The sequence below is a fragment of the Anopheles gambiae genome, chromosome 2, assembly GCF_943734735.2.
Source record: "Anopheles gambiae chromosome 2, idAnoGambNW_F1_1, whole genome shotgun sequence".
Classification (NCBI taxonomy): Eukaryota; Metazoa; Arthropoda; class Insecta; order Diptera; family Culicidae; genus Anopheles; species Anopheles gambiae.
In genome coordinates, this window is record NC_064601.1 from 70659518 (window position 1) to 70675303 (window position 15786).

Consider the following 15786-nt stretch of genomic DNA (forward strand, 5'->3'; position numbering starts at 1 on the left):
GGGCCAGATCTGGAGAATACGGTGTGTGGGAAAGCAATTCGAAGCCCAATTCATGAATTTTTGCCATCGTTCTCAATGACTTGTGGCACGGTGCTACACGGTGCCACGGTTCACTATAACAAAAGTTGCTTGACAAAAGACGCTTTGTCTCACAAACTAATTGACATACAGACGTCAAATATTGACACGAATCATTTGAAGGTTGGTACTATATTAAAAATATATGCATTTAATACTAGCGGCACCATCTATGTGTCAGACCGGGGACTTATCAGCCAACCTGTTAAAGCAGCGCAAATCACATATACTAAATAATGTGAATTTAAATAAATAACACTTCAACACTTCACTTCTTCTTCTTCTTATTAGGTTTGATGGAATAATATTCTCCTATGTTTTCCGTCATACGGAGCCATAATCAGAGTTTTGACCATCTGTTTATAGGAGGGGGATTCAAGGTCCATTCTCCTTTTCTGTGTTCTCTTCTTTGGTTTACAGATTATGGTTGATTTCTTGTGGCTTTTGATTTTTCCGTTAATTATATTTGTATTTTTTCCTTTATCGGTTTGGTTTATGTATAAATATTATTTTTTTGTTCGTTTATTCATGTATTCATTTTAATTGTTTTGCAGAGTTTTTGTTTTGTAATTCAGCTTTTTGTTATTTATTTTTTTTTTTGGTGAAAAACTTTTTTGTACTTGTGTATAAGAAAAAACGTGGTTTTTTTTTGTGATCATTATTTTATTTAATCTTTTTTTAAACACTTCACTTCAGATTACATCGGGCGCCCGGGACTTAGGGTAAAACGCGCGCGGCTTGACACTGCGAAGGCTTGAAGTGTACTGACGATTTTATGCGGTAGAAAGAAAGGGAGCGCACGAGGAACACACGCTGCACTAGTGCGAGCGAGAGACCGACACCAGCAAGCCGCTGCGAGAAAACCAAACTGAGCACGCTGGCTGAAAATGAACGCGCACATACACACGACGTTTGACGTCTAACTGCTCGGTTGCACATCGCTGTCCTTTGCGTTATTTGAAAAATAATTAAGTGTTTTTGTAACGTACCAAATTTATACTCGTCCAATTGACCACTAAACTGTTTTATTTTTACTGTGCCGTGTTGATGTATTAAATCACAGTCACGGGTCAATGATATATCGGGTAAACGGTGGTGTGATCTAAACCGCGCATAATTTCGTGATGGCGGCTATCTGCTTCGTGTGTGCTGTCACAGGATGCTGCTGACTGTATCGTCAGTTATGCATACTGCACGGGAGCTACACTGGTTGCACCAGCATCCTAAATAATCTGCGCTGCCGATCAGTCAAAGAGATCGTTTTCAATCAGCTCTCACCTCAGCTGTTGCGGTTATGGGGAAGCTTATTGAATCGGAGTGCCGCCTGGGTCGCCTGGGGCCCCGCCAATTTAAGGGCCCCGTAGATCGCTATTCTATAGTATGCCGTATGGACAGAGTACTAGCGACAAGGGCCTCCGGAAGGATGGCTGTTGGGGCCCCAGGGCTGGCGAATCATTTGCACCCCCCCCCCCCCCTTCAGCAAAAATTTTAGAGTCTGTGACTGATGATCGAAGGGGCCCAAGGCTGTTCAATCTCGCAACATCAAATTTAGTGCCGCTACCACCCCGCCACAACAACATTTACCATTTACAGGGGGCCTCAACTCGTCTTTCCGTCTAGGGCCCCCGATACCCTTAATCCGCCACTGCACCGAGGTGCGCAGCGGATAGCAAAATGCACCCACACCTCAGCTTTGTAATACCGATCCTCGGTCCGCCCGTGTAGAAAGCATAGGCATAGCATACGGTTTCGTCGCAACACTGGTAGCCATCGATCGCCGATCGCCGGCTCGCACACCCACATCCATCTATCACGCACTGGCACACGCATCAACATCATAGGCTTAAACACTAACTTCCCCACAACCCCGTATCGATACTTCTTCGGGGGTGCCGCAGGGGAGAAACCTTTGACCGCTGCTGTCCGTCATTTGTTTTGAAGGACGTAACTCGGTTGCTTCCTCCTGACATTCACCTTGTGTATGCGGACGACGCGATGCTGCCTATCCGTGACCGGTCAGACCAACTTCGCCTTCAAGCCACTCTATGTGCTTTCTAATCCTGGTGCTCTCTGAATGGTCTTGAATTGTGCGTCGAGAATAGTGTTGAGAGATTAAGGATTTGGAAGATTCGAAGATTCAATCCCTAGAAATATTCAATCGGATCGGATCTCGTTTGTAGGATTTGAATCCCTAAAAAAAACCATAGCGATTCGATTGGGATTCTTTCGGGATTCGATTGAAATCCAGTATGGGATTGAGATTGCCATTCGATTGGGATTCTGATTGGGATTGGGATTGCGATTCGATTGGGATTGCGATTCGCATAGGGATTGGGATTGCTATTCGATAGGGATTGGGATTCGTTTGAGATTCGATCGGGATTCCAAATGGGATTGGGATTGCGATTCGATTAGGATTGGTATTCGTTTGGAATCGGATTACGATTCGGTTGGGAATCGGATTACGATTCGGTTGGGAATCGGATTACGATTCGGTTGGGAATCGGATTACGATTCGGTTGGGAATCGGATTACGATTCGATTGAGACTCTGATTGGGAATCTGTTTGGGATGATTGGGATGGCGATTGGGATTGCGATTGAATTTAGAGGCTGTCCCCGAAATACGCTATTCATGGGGGTCAAGAGAAACCACGTCCAGGCGTCCCCCGAGTTACGACCTTCTCGAGTTTCGACGATTCGCAGATACGACGATTTCGATTTTGACAGTTAAAAGTTGTCATTGAGAAGAAATTGATATATTTTTTTAAATTTTTGTGCTAATAAATGTTACAAACACATTTCCAAAGATTCCACAACTACCCGATGTTGAATATGTATATCGCGTAAACGGCTACATTATTTTATCGTACATTATTTTATTTTATATAAAACACACACTTTCATAGATTCCGACTCTTCAATTTCGGTTATAAACTTTATATTTACATATATTTAACATACGACTATTTCGACTTACGCCTCGCTTTGGTATATTTTTTCGGTCCCAAATACAGTCGTATCTCGGGGGACACCTGTATCTCTAATTTCGGAAGTCGAATCACGCAGTTTTGAGTCAAAATATAAAAAAGGTTCGTGTAATGTAGCATTTGATGAGAAGATATAGCCACTAAATAAATTATTTGATTTGATATTGAATAAAGGTCCGCGTCGGGGACATGTACAAATTATGATGCAAGTACTGTTAAGTTAAATAATTTGGAGTAAAACAGAATGACCTCTCATTTCAGCTTTAATTAATCCACCTCCCCCCCCTCCCCGCGGCAAACTAAAATAAAACGCTATACCACATTGGGATTGGGATTGGGATTCAAAGATTCGAATCCCATCCAGGATTGGAATTCGAAGATTCGAATCCCTTCTGAGATTCATTTTTCCCATCACTAGTCGAGAAGTGTGTTGTCGTTATGTTTGCGAGAAACCGGTGCCCCTTAGTGAATGATTATGCGTTAAATGGATCTACCATTGGGCGCAAAAGCTGTGTCACGGAGTGCTCCTTGACGGAAAGTTGAGATTCCACGACCAGTTAGAGCACGTTGTCACTAAGGGTAACCAATTGATCGGCTTACTAAAATAAAAAGCTCGAGACATCACTGACCCGGTCTGCATGAAGACGCTATACTGCGCTTTGGTGAGGCCAGTGCTAGAATACGCTTCGGCAGTATGGTGGCCATCTGCTGCTCGCCCCTGGCTCGTTTAGAGTCGATCCAGCGCAAATTCACGCGGTTCGCTTTTGAGAGAGAGAGCCTAGAGTATGAGCGACGCTGTGCGTTGCTAGGCATCGAGACATTGAAGCAACGGAACTTTAATGCTCAGAGGCTGTTTGTCGCGGGACTTCTAGACAATCGGATCGTCTCACCCTCGCTTCTTTCGAAGCTCAACATGTATGTCCCGCCGAGATCGCTCCGAACTAGATCGCTTCTTGACGTGGAGGAACGCCGCACTCGCTTTGGCTCCTCTGATCCGTTTATTCGTATGTGCCGTGAGTTTAATGCCCTTTGTTAACGTCATCAACCCGACATGTCGCGCGCCGCATTGTTAAATACTATCCCGATCGTGCGACCTTTTACGTGTTGGCTATTGTAACTTGAGACTACACGTGACAAAATGATGACTAAATCATGCATTTAATGTTTTCTATATTAATTATTTTAATTTTGGTATATTATTCTTTCAACAAATTTAAATTAATATTGAAAAAGTCAAACACTTACTTTATCTACACATCAATACTTCCCGTTTCCACCCTTCCCACTCCAAATTTCGTAAACTCGTACATTCCTTCCTCTCCTTAGTTTTTTTTAAGTCAAATGTTGTTAAACCTTAGGCAGGCAATTTACGTAGTTAAATAAATAAATAAATAAAATCAAGCTTTCGCTTCAAAGAGTGAAAAAATAAATCAAGTTTGTTGGGCACACAGTACAATGTTTGCTGACTGTTCGCGCTGTTCACTTACAAGTTATCTATTGACACACTTGTTTCCACTCCAGCTACTTGTCGCAAAATAATAAATCCTTATATAATCACGGAAGTGTTCATCGAAACTTTTGACCACTATCTTGTCTTGGAGGGCCAATGGCCCTCAATTGAACGGGTATGTTGTACGAATTTATAGAGTGAATTAAACGTATAAAGTACTTAAGCTATAGCTTTAGCCGGGAGCGGTGCTAACAACACGTCAACACGAAAACACGTCGGCAGAGAATGGCGTAAAGATTTTTCTCTTTGAAGTTTGATGAAGTTAATTTGTAAACGAGTTTTATACGTATATGCAAAGCAGCCGACCGAACTCATAAGAGCAATCAAAAATGGGGCAAACTGGATTTATTCCTGCATTGTACCGTAATCTTAATCTTGCTTGTTTTCATACGTATGAGAAGAGCACATAATATAATGTATTGAAAAACGATATTCATGTCAGGCAATTTGTTCATAGTTCATTCAAAATCATATACTTGATTATCACGTTTCTGGTGTTGCTGGTACGTGTAATCTGTTTCTTTTATTTAACGTAAACGTTTTATTTTATTTTTCCTCCACAAATTGGTACTACCATTTTCATTGAATTTTGAAATTATGCTACCTGTACGCAAAAAAATAACATTGTTATAAATCTCTTTCTGATTCTTGTCTACTGGACTGTCCTACAGGGCTTTGGCACATACTTTCCGCATTTCAAACCAGACTGTAGCAACTATCGTGTACCAAAACTGTGAAGCCATATGGACCACGATGAAAAATATTCACATGTTTTCTCCTACTCAACAAACATTCATGCAAACAGCAGAGGAATCGCGGATTTCTAAACGTATGTGGATGCATCGCTCTGCTCTGTAATGGGATGGGATCCGAAGCCCCAGTGAGGGATAACACAGGCTCTCCCATCCAACTCCTATTCCGACACGTCCTCGTCTTGCAGAGTGGTAACATGTGTCACCGCATATCCTAGCTTGGGTACACGGTAGGCATGGGCAAAACGATTATTTTCACCGAACGCGAACGAACTAGTTCGCTCACCAAAAAGAACCGAACGCGAACGACGATTCTTTCGTTCTTTGTTTCATGAGGTTTTTATTCACAAAGAACGCTCGTTATCTTTTTCATTTACCCACCATAGACGCATACTGTAGCCAAAGAAGTACTCATTCTGCGGTTGAAACCAATCATTTAAAAACATTAAACACTCGGCTGTCTGGTCAACACAATCCATCGCAAAACCGACCAAAAACTAGCATGTAAAAAACTAATACGAGCAAAAATGTCTCCTGCATATATTGTACCCCATGCCTTATACACACTTAAGGATTCTATTTAAAAAAACTACTTAAATATGGATCAACATGATGAGCGCAATCAATTCAGTTCAGTTCATTCGCGAACAATGACTAATCCGTTTGAACGGGCTCGATCTATTGAATTGTATAGGTATAATTTCCATACCAACAGAACACAAATCGAACACCAGTTCGAACGCGTTCGATGAATTCAGTTGTGTAGATACGATTTACACACCAACAGAACACAGATCGAACACCAGTTCGAACGCGTTCGATGAATTCAGTTGTGTAGGTACGATTTACACACCAACAGAACACAGAGCGAACACCAGTTCGAACGCGTTCGATGAATTCAGTTGTGTAGGTACGATTTACACACCAACAGAACACATAGCGAACACCAGTTCGAACGCGTTCGATGAATTCAGTTGTGTAGGTACGATTTACACACCAACAGAACACAGATCGAACACCAGTTCGAACGCGTTCGATGAATTCAGTTGTGTAGGTACGATTTACATACCAACAGAACACAGATCGAACACTAACGGATCAGATCGAACGCGTTCGATGAATTCAGTTGTGTAGGTACGATTTACACACCAACAGAACACAGATCGAACACCAGTTCGAACGCGTTCGATGAATTCAGTTGTGTGGATACGATTTCCACACCAACAGCACACGTATCGAACACTGCTGGACAAATTCGACGGCGTTCGAGGAATTGAGTTGTATGGGTACGATTTCAACACCAACAGAGTACATTTTGATTTCTGACGACCCGTTCGCACGGTGCGAGGTTCGAACACGAACGGTGTAGTCAGTTTCTTCCAAAGGTCCTTGTCGTTCTTTTTTTTAAGAACCTCGTTCGTTCGTGCACTTTACCGAACTGTTCAAACGGTGCGATTCTCGTTCATTTTACACATGCCTAGTACACGGGCTTGACCCAACCCCTTGGGCGGATGGTGGCATATGGCGAACCAGGAGGGGGGTGGGTATCCCTTAAAACCGGGTGCCTGAATGTCGGGGGGGGGGGGGGGGGCAACCCGGGGGGGCATCCGAGGAAGAGGAGAAGGACCTGTTTTACGGCCGCCTCGCTAGAATCGTAGATGCGTGCCCCAGGCATGACCTCATAATCAACCTGGGGGACTTCAACGCAAAAGTCGGTAGGGAGCCAATGTACCGCCAATACACTGGCTGTCACAGTCTGCATGAGCACAGTAACGATAATGGTAGTAGATTGGTCCAGTTCGCCGCAGCGAACAATCTGGTTGTAGGAAGTACCAAATTTGCGCGCAAGAAAATCCACAAGATTACATGGGCGTCCCCGGGTGGAGAATCCTTCGACGAGATCGACCACGTGTTAAAAAGCCGCCGACGACAGTCGAGTCTGTTAGGCCGAAAATACACGGACCGGAATTTCGCGGCCGCGGAATTCCGTCTGCTGTCAAACCCATGTACAAAGTGTCAACAGCAACTTTCCCGAACTGTCATATCTATACATTTTTTAGCAAGCGAAATTCCGCGGCAGCGAAATTCCGGTCCGTGTATTTTCGGTCTTAAATGTCAGAACATATCGAGGAGCCAATATCGATTCCGATCACTACTTGGTTGGCTTAGTGATACGTTGTAGAATCGCCCGCCCCCGCGCCAATGGGGGCGGAGAAAACACGCAGCCTCGGCTCAACACGGACTCTCTAAGGGACATTATTGTCCAACAGGAATTCAAAGCCGCTTTAGACGAGTCTCTACTACCAGAAAACAGAATGAAACTACGAGCGAGAGGTGGAACGCTCTAAAAACAAAAATAATAAACTGTGCAAGAAATATACTCCCACCACGTCGTGGCAACACCAAATCTGGCTGGTTCGACGAAGCAGCAATGCAGCAACGGCATAGAACGCGGGCATGCGCAGAGGAATATTCACGGCTCAGACGCGAAGAGAAAAGAGTTCACCGCTCCAAGAAGCATGCTTTGGAAGAGCAAAACATGCGGGAACTCGAGCAAACAAGAGAGGCGTACGGACCGACACGAAAGTTTTACCAAGCGATAGCAGGTCACCGAAACAACGTTGTACCTAAGGTAACCTGCTGTTGCAACAAAGATGGAGATCTGGTCAGTAACCAGCCAGTGGTCCTCTCGCGGTGGGCTCAGTATTTTGATGAATTACTCAACGACCAGTTTAGCGAACAGCTAGAAGCGCCACTAGCAGATAGTGTCATGCTACTACCACCTAGCATGGAAGAAACACAAAAGGCTATCGGTCGGCTGAAAAATAACAAGGCACCCGGAACCGACGGAATTGCAGCTGAACTAGTCATGAATGGAGGAGCAAGACGAGATTCATCAAATCGTTACTGAGGTGTGGAATAGCGAATCGATGCATAGTGATTGGAATCTCGGCATCATCTACCCCATATACAAGAAGGGAGACAGGTTGGATTGCAACAACTACAGGGATATTACGGTGTTGAATAACGCCAATAAAATAGTCTCCCTGATCCTTCAGGATCGTGTTGTCCCGCACGTCGAAGAGATAGTCAGAAACTATCAAAGAGGATTCCGAAAGTGGAAAATCAACCACTAATCAGATCTTTATGCGGCAGATCTTGGAAAAGATGGCTGAATACAGACACGACATATACCATCTCTTCATTGATTTCAAAGCCGCATATGATAGCATAGCCAGGGTAAAACTGTACGACGCTATGAGCTCATTTGGAATCCCGGCCAAACTGATAAGGCTAGTTAGAATGACTATGACCAACGTCACATGCCAGGTGAGGGTGGATGGAAAACTCTCAGGACCTTTTGCTACCACCAAGGGTCTGCGCCAGGGGGACGGGCTTGCCTGTCTCCTATTCAACTTGGCGCTAGAGAGAGCCATCCGTGACTCGAGGGTGGAGACTACGGGAACCATCTTCTATAAGTCAACCCAGATCCTGGCATACGCTGATGATATAGACATCATTGGTCTGCGGCTCTCCTATGTATCAGAAGCCTACCAAGGGATCGAGCAGGCGGCAGAGAACCTCGGATTGCAGATAAACGAGGCAAGGACCAAACTGATGGTGGCAATAACAGCGGGCCTACCAACAAATAATCCGAATCTACGTAGGCGTGACGTGCAGATAGGTGAACGCACTTTTGAAGTCGTCCCAGAATTCACCTATCTTGGGTCAAAGGTCAACAACGACAATAGCATGGAAGCTGAGTTGCACGCAAGGATGCTGGCTGCCAACCGGTCATTCTACAGCCTGAAAAAGCAGTTCACCTCAAAGAACCTGTCGCGACGGACGAAGCTGGGAATATATAGTACCTATATAGTACCAGTACTCACATACGCCTCTGAGACATGGACACTGTCGAAATCTGACGAAACCCTCTTAGCCGCGTTCGAGAAGAAGATGCTCAGAAGGATACTTGGCCCCGTATGTGTGGAAGTACAATGGAGGACCTCACTGTCGTACAGCGTATCAAGTTCGTCAGGCTCCGGTGGGCTGGCCATGTTATACAGTATCGGACAGAAAGATAGGGCATTGGTTTTTTAACGCACCGTGCACCCGTTGGGCCAAGTTTATGTGTGGTTTGTATGTGCTTGTGTTTGTGTGTGTGTGTGTATATGTGTGTATGTGTGTATGTGTGTTTGTGTGTGTGTGTGTGTGTGTGTGTATGTGTGTGTGCATGTGTGTGTGTGTGTGTGTGGATGTATGTTTGAATGTGTATTGATGTATGTGTTTGTTTCACAAGTAGGTCGTTTCGGATAGATTTGTAAGTAGTTTTTTTGTGTTTTGGGTTAGGTTTTTGGTGTGATAAGCAGGACCACCGCCCTCGCGATCAGTGTGTTTTCGATTAATTAACAATGTTACGGTCTTCTTTCGCCGTGGTCTTCTGAGGACGTCCGGTTGACTTGCGCGTTTCGGTTGTCCAAGCGCGTTTCAGTTGTCTAAGCACGTTTCGGTTGTCCGAAGCACGTTTGCCACAAAAGTGCGCGATCGTTCCATTACGAACTCGATTTTTTTGCGCTTAATGCCAGCAGCAGCCATTCGCTTTTACATATGGCGCTGATGATCGGTACAACGTTTACCTCGACCCATTGTTACTAACATTGCTTGCTTGGACCGTCAAGAACGCGCTGGTTAAAAACTTGGACACGGCTGATCCCGTGCTCTGCCTGCGTTCTACTTCTATACGCGATGAATTACATCGTTTTGGAGCAGCGAAAACATCGCATGGATAAAAACTATCAACGAGTACGCGAGTAAGCGTCTTCCCTTCAAAATCGAGAACAGAATACTGCCGCGCTCATGAAACAAAACGCCCATTGAAAAGAACAACTGCGCGCCAGCTCAATGCACGCACAAAGTTTACCATTCGCACACAACGTGCAACGCAGAGATGCACGAAGGCCTTTCAATGGCGTGCACTGGAGAAACACCTGTGAGGGAATGCCGAGTTCATTGCTATTGTGCGCGTGTCCATTTCGCACCGGTGTCGCATTCACATTCATGAAACAGCACACCTGCGTTTTCGTCCGAGGAACAAGCGCTGCTGTCGATGCAAACTTTAGTTTTTATCCAAGTGTAAACGCACAATGTTTCACATGATAACACACATAATAAGAATAATTTCAACGCAATATTACATCATGGCAAGCTATGTTTTTCAGACACAAACCCGCGCACTTGCTAATACACATTAAAAAGCACACTCTCTTTCTACTACTACACACACACACATGCACACACACACACACATACACACACACACACACTCACACACACATACACACACACATACACACATACACACACACAAACACAAGTAACGTGGCAAAACAAGTGCACGGTGCATTGAAAAAAAAGGGTCCTATCTTAATGTCCGATACTGTACGCATGGAAACGGACGACCCAGCCCGTAAAGTCTTTTTAGGCCGTCCACAAGGACAGAGGAGGCGTGGTAGGCCCAAATTGAGGTGGCAAGACGGCGTGGAGGCGTCCGCCATTAAGGCCGGGATAACGGACAGGCAGACGAAGGCGCGAGACCGTGAGCAGATTCGGACACTCCTGAGGCAGGCCAAGACCGCAAAGTGGTTGTAGCGCCAGATAAGTTAGTAAGTAGGTATGTGGATGCATCGACGGGAAACATATTATGATAAAATGTTCAAATTTATCAGGAACGCAGTTCTACAACTACAAAAAAAAAATCTATCCTATTACAAGCAATAACCGATGCAAAAGGAAAAGATTTACGGGGCGACTATGGGCTTCGAACGACGAGATTCGTTCGCCGCGGTTGTCAGAAGGCGCTCACTTGGCGCTCAGTTTTAAAATAACGTACCATTGAGAGCCTGTAAGAAGCTTGTGAAAGAATGAGTTCTACCTGCCGGGGTCGAACGTTCCCGTTGGTAAGGGGAGAAATCCGCGAGGTTTTGCGCTGCGGATTTGGAACGACCCTACGGACAAAGAGCGGGTAATTTTTATCATGGTGTGCGTAAAAACCTAGTGTTGAGGAAATCGTATTCCGTTTAGCATACGTGCGCGCTAGAGAGAGAGAAGGAGAGAGAGAGGGAACTTTATCGTTGTCGCCGTGTGCTGCTCGACAAGAGAGCGCTACGCGCTGACCGAGAGAATTCTTATCAGCTTAATCAGTCGCGTTCTGAACTCTGACCCGATCAGTAGCGTTCTGATCCCCGTACCAACAAGTAGCGTTCTGATCTCCGTACCAACAGGTCGCGTTTTGACCTCAGACCCAAAAAGTTGCGTTCTGACCAATCAGTTATAAAGTGAAATAAACTTGTGAATTAACATCTTGCAAACAAATACAGTGTTCGGACAATTCAAAGTGCATATCACATCTAACCCCAAATCCCCCACATAAAAGTTTGGTCCTTCGAACTGGATGTGTCACATTTTGTGGTTCTTAGATCCGAATGTGACACTTCTTCTTACTCTTACCGCTGACCGCGAACCGCTTACCGTAGTGCGCTTATCGTTGAACGCGAACCGCTTACCGCTAACGGCACCACGCCGACCGCTTACCCAGAACGCATACTCTTACCGCTTACCTCTGACCTCGTACCGCTTACCGCTTACCCCAGATCGCGAACCGCTAACGGCAGAACGCCTATTCATACCGCTTACTTTTGATCGCGTACCGCTTACCCCTGACCGCTTACCTCTTACCGCTTGAAAAAGTTACACATCAGAAGTATTACATCAGAAGTGTTGCATCTTACCCATACCAGTGATCGTATCGAACATATTCATACAGCTAACCCAGAAAGTGACGGAAGTGTTTAATCGAAAATATTCATACCGCTAACCCAAAACGTGACGGAAGTGTTTCATGAAACATATTCATACCACTAACCCAGAACTGTTGTGACAAACATAATCTAACCCCTGATCAAGAAAGTGTGTGTCTTTCTTAAACGTTAATCGAACCCTTACCGTGTGAAAGCGAACTAAAAGGTGTAAAAAAGTGAAGTTTCCAACGAACCCGTAAAAGTGACAAAAAAGTGAACGTTTAACAAACATTACAAGTGCTTATCTAACCAGTTACAATGTCGCTAATTCGTTCGCCGGCGGCTGTGCCTGGACCGTCAAGGGAGCAGGAGGCTTTGCCTGGACCGTCAAGGGCGCCAGACGCGAACGGAGCAAACCAGAACGAGGACAGCGTTTCAGATGTGTTCCCTATCCTCGATGACATCGCGAGGGCTGAACGCCAATTGATCCACCTATTTCGGCTGTTAGATCGCATGGAGGCCAACTACAACCAGAGGAAAACGGACGTTGCGGCACTTAAGCTGATTGCGGTAAGACTAAACGAACTTTCTTCCGAAGCAGCAGCCGTGTTTTCTGTGTTATTTGAAGAAACTGATGAAACTAAGTACAAGCTGGCAGAAGAGCGCTATAGCAGTTTCGATGACAGGATTTTTGATCTGAAGGTAAACATACAACAAGGTATGTTGCTTCTTACTCCTAACATTCAAATAACAAAAAGTGATCCCGATCGAGAAAAGCCATGCGTTAAATCAAACCGTGTAAAACTTCCCGAACTAAAATTGCCCAGTTTTGATGGAACCATTCGAGATTGGCCACCTTTTCGTGACGCATTTTGTTCCATGATCGATTCATCTGACCAGTTGTCCGATAGCGACAAACTATCATATTTGCTGACCACCGTAACAAAAGAAGCCAAGCGAACAATAGAAAACATTCCGATCACATCCGCTAACTACGCCGTTGCCTGGAAACTTCTTACCGATCGATACGAAAACAAATATCTTCTTATTAAAGCATATTGCGATGCGCTGTTCGAGATTCTCGCCTCCAAAAAGGAGTGTGCCGAAACGCTCAACAGTATTGTTAACGAATTCGAACGAAATCTGCGCCTGTTGCAAAACGAGGGAGAAAAAACGGAGCACTGGAGTACCCTTCTCGTTTTTCGTCTTACCTCTCTTCTTGATCCTACCACGCTGCGACAGTGCGACAAGTTAACGGTCTAATGCGACAGTTAACGCGCAGCAACAAAACCATACCTTTGTACAGCGAGCTGGTAGAATTTCTTCGAAATCATTGTCGTACGTTGCAATCCGTAAACAAGCTATCTGTCTCGCTCAAACCAATTGACACAAATCGATCAAAAGAACATACCAGAGATTTCGGCCGAAAAGTGCAAACCGTTCACGCAGCAACACTCGACTTGAGCAAGTGTGTGTTTTGTTCTCAAACTAAGCATTCGCCATTTATTTGTCCCGTATTCAGACAAATGCCAGTTTCGAAACGAAAAGAATTGGTAAAAAACAAAGCCTTGTGTTTCAACTGTTTGTCTTCAAATCATCGACTGAACCAATGCAGTTCGAGTTCTTGCCGGGTTTGTGGGTTGAAACATCATACAATGCTGCACGCGGAAAATGTTTCGCAGCCAGCCCCATCTCCTTCTGTTACTATTCCACGAACACAAGAACCACACACGTCGGTTTCACATTCTGATCGCACACAATTAAACCCTGAACCGTCCACTTCTTATTCTCACGTATCGATGATAACGCAGCCAACCCAAATCATACCGAAACAAGCACAAATATTACTTCAAACAGCGATAGTTTCTGTCCTTAACTCAGTCGGTAAACCCTTACCTGTGCGCATATTACTCGATTCCGGTGCGCAATTGAATATTGTCACTGAACGATTGATACATCGTCTTCGCTTGCAAAAACATCGCGAAATGCATCGCATTGGCGGAATCGGCAAAACTAACCTGGTGTCGCAAAGTTACGCAAATTTAGACATTCAATCACGGCACAAAGATTTCAAGGCAATCGTAAAATGTCATATACTTCCGGAAATAACTCGTGAGCTTCCTAGCAGTCCCATAGACATTTCCTCATGGGAATTGCCTTCAAATATCGAACTTGCTGACCCAACATTTTACCAACCTGGACAAATAGATATGCTTATTGGTATCGATTTGTTTTATGACATCATACAAGAAGGCTTAATCAAACTTCCAAACAGCAAAACCGTATTGCAGAATACTTGCCTTGGCTGGGTGGTTGCTGGACACCCACCAATTGATCATACGCCTTACGCACAAACCTCGAATGCTTTTCATGCTTGTAGCATTGAAGAGCAAGTGGCAAGATTTTGGGAGCTCGAATCATGTCAAATCAAAAAAAGTATGTCGGTAGAAGAAACGACATGCGAAGAACATTTTATCAAAACATACAAACGCGATTCAAATGGCAGATTTGTTGTTCGCTTACCCATAAAACCGAACGTACTTACCCAGTTGGGAAACTCTTACCATACCGCGATGAAGCGACTTGACCAACTGAACAACAAATTTCTTAAACAACCTGAATTGAAAGTAGCATACAGTGCTTTCTTAACAGAATGTTTGAACCTTGGTCATATGGAACAAATATTTCAAACCGAAACCGAACCGTCCTATTTCTTACCTCATCATGGTGTACTTCGTCCAGACAGCTTAACAACAAAACTACGTGTACTTTTTGACGCTTCTTGTCGTTCTGATACAGGTGTATCATTAAACGATTCGTTAATGGTAGGACCGGTAGTGCAGGACGATCTAATCACAATCATTCTGAGATTCCGTATGTCGAAATATGCGTTGGTAGCCGACATAGAAAAAATGTATCGGCAAATATTAGTCCACGAATCAGACCGTCCGCTACAGCGCATAGTTTGGAAATCAGATACAGATAAACCGGTACAAATATTTCAACTAAAAACAGTTACTTATGGTACTTCAGCTGCACCTTATCTAGCGACCCGATGCTTAACCCAACTTGCAAAAGAAAGTGAAAATACACACCCTGTTGCTTCAAAAGTGCTCAACAGAGACTTTTACATGGACGATCTGTTGACAGGAGTAAACGATCTGGAACATGGTAATTTACTCTGCAGTCAACTGATTTCGTTGCTCGATTCAGCTGGCTTTCGTCTACACAAATGGGCGTCTAACGCCACAGAACTTCTCGCAAATATTCCTAAACAGCTTCAAGATGAAAGATCCATCCTACAGCTTGACGAATCATCAAAACCCATAAAAACTCTCGGTTTAAAATGGGATACTACGAACGACAAATTCATCATCGATGCACCTAAATGGCCTGATCACAACCTTATCACGAAACGTACCGTACTATCAGATACATCACGCTTATTCGACCCATTGGGATTGGTCGGACCTCTAATCTTGCTAGCTAAACTCTTTTTGCAGGATCTGTGGAAGGAACAGATCAGTTGGGACGAACCATTATCTAATGTATTTGAGCAACGATGGTTGTTCATCCGTGACAATCTGGCGCAACTGCATGATCTTACTATTCCTCGATGGGTGATGTCTACATCCAAACCCGTATGCGTAGAGCTTCATG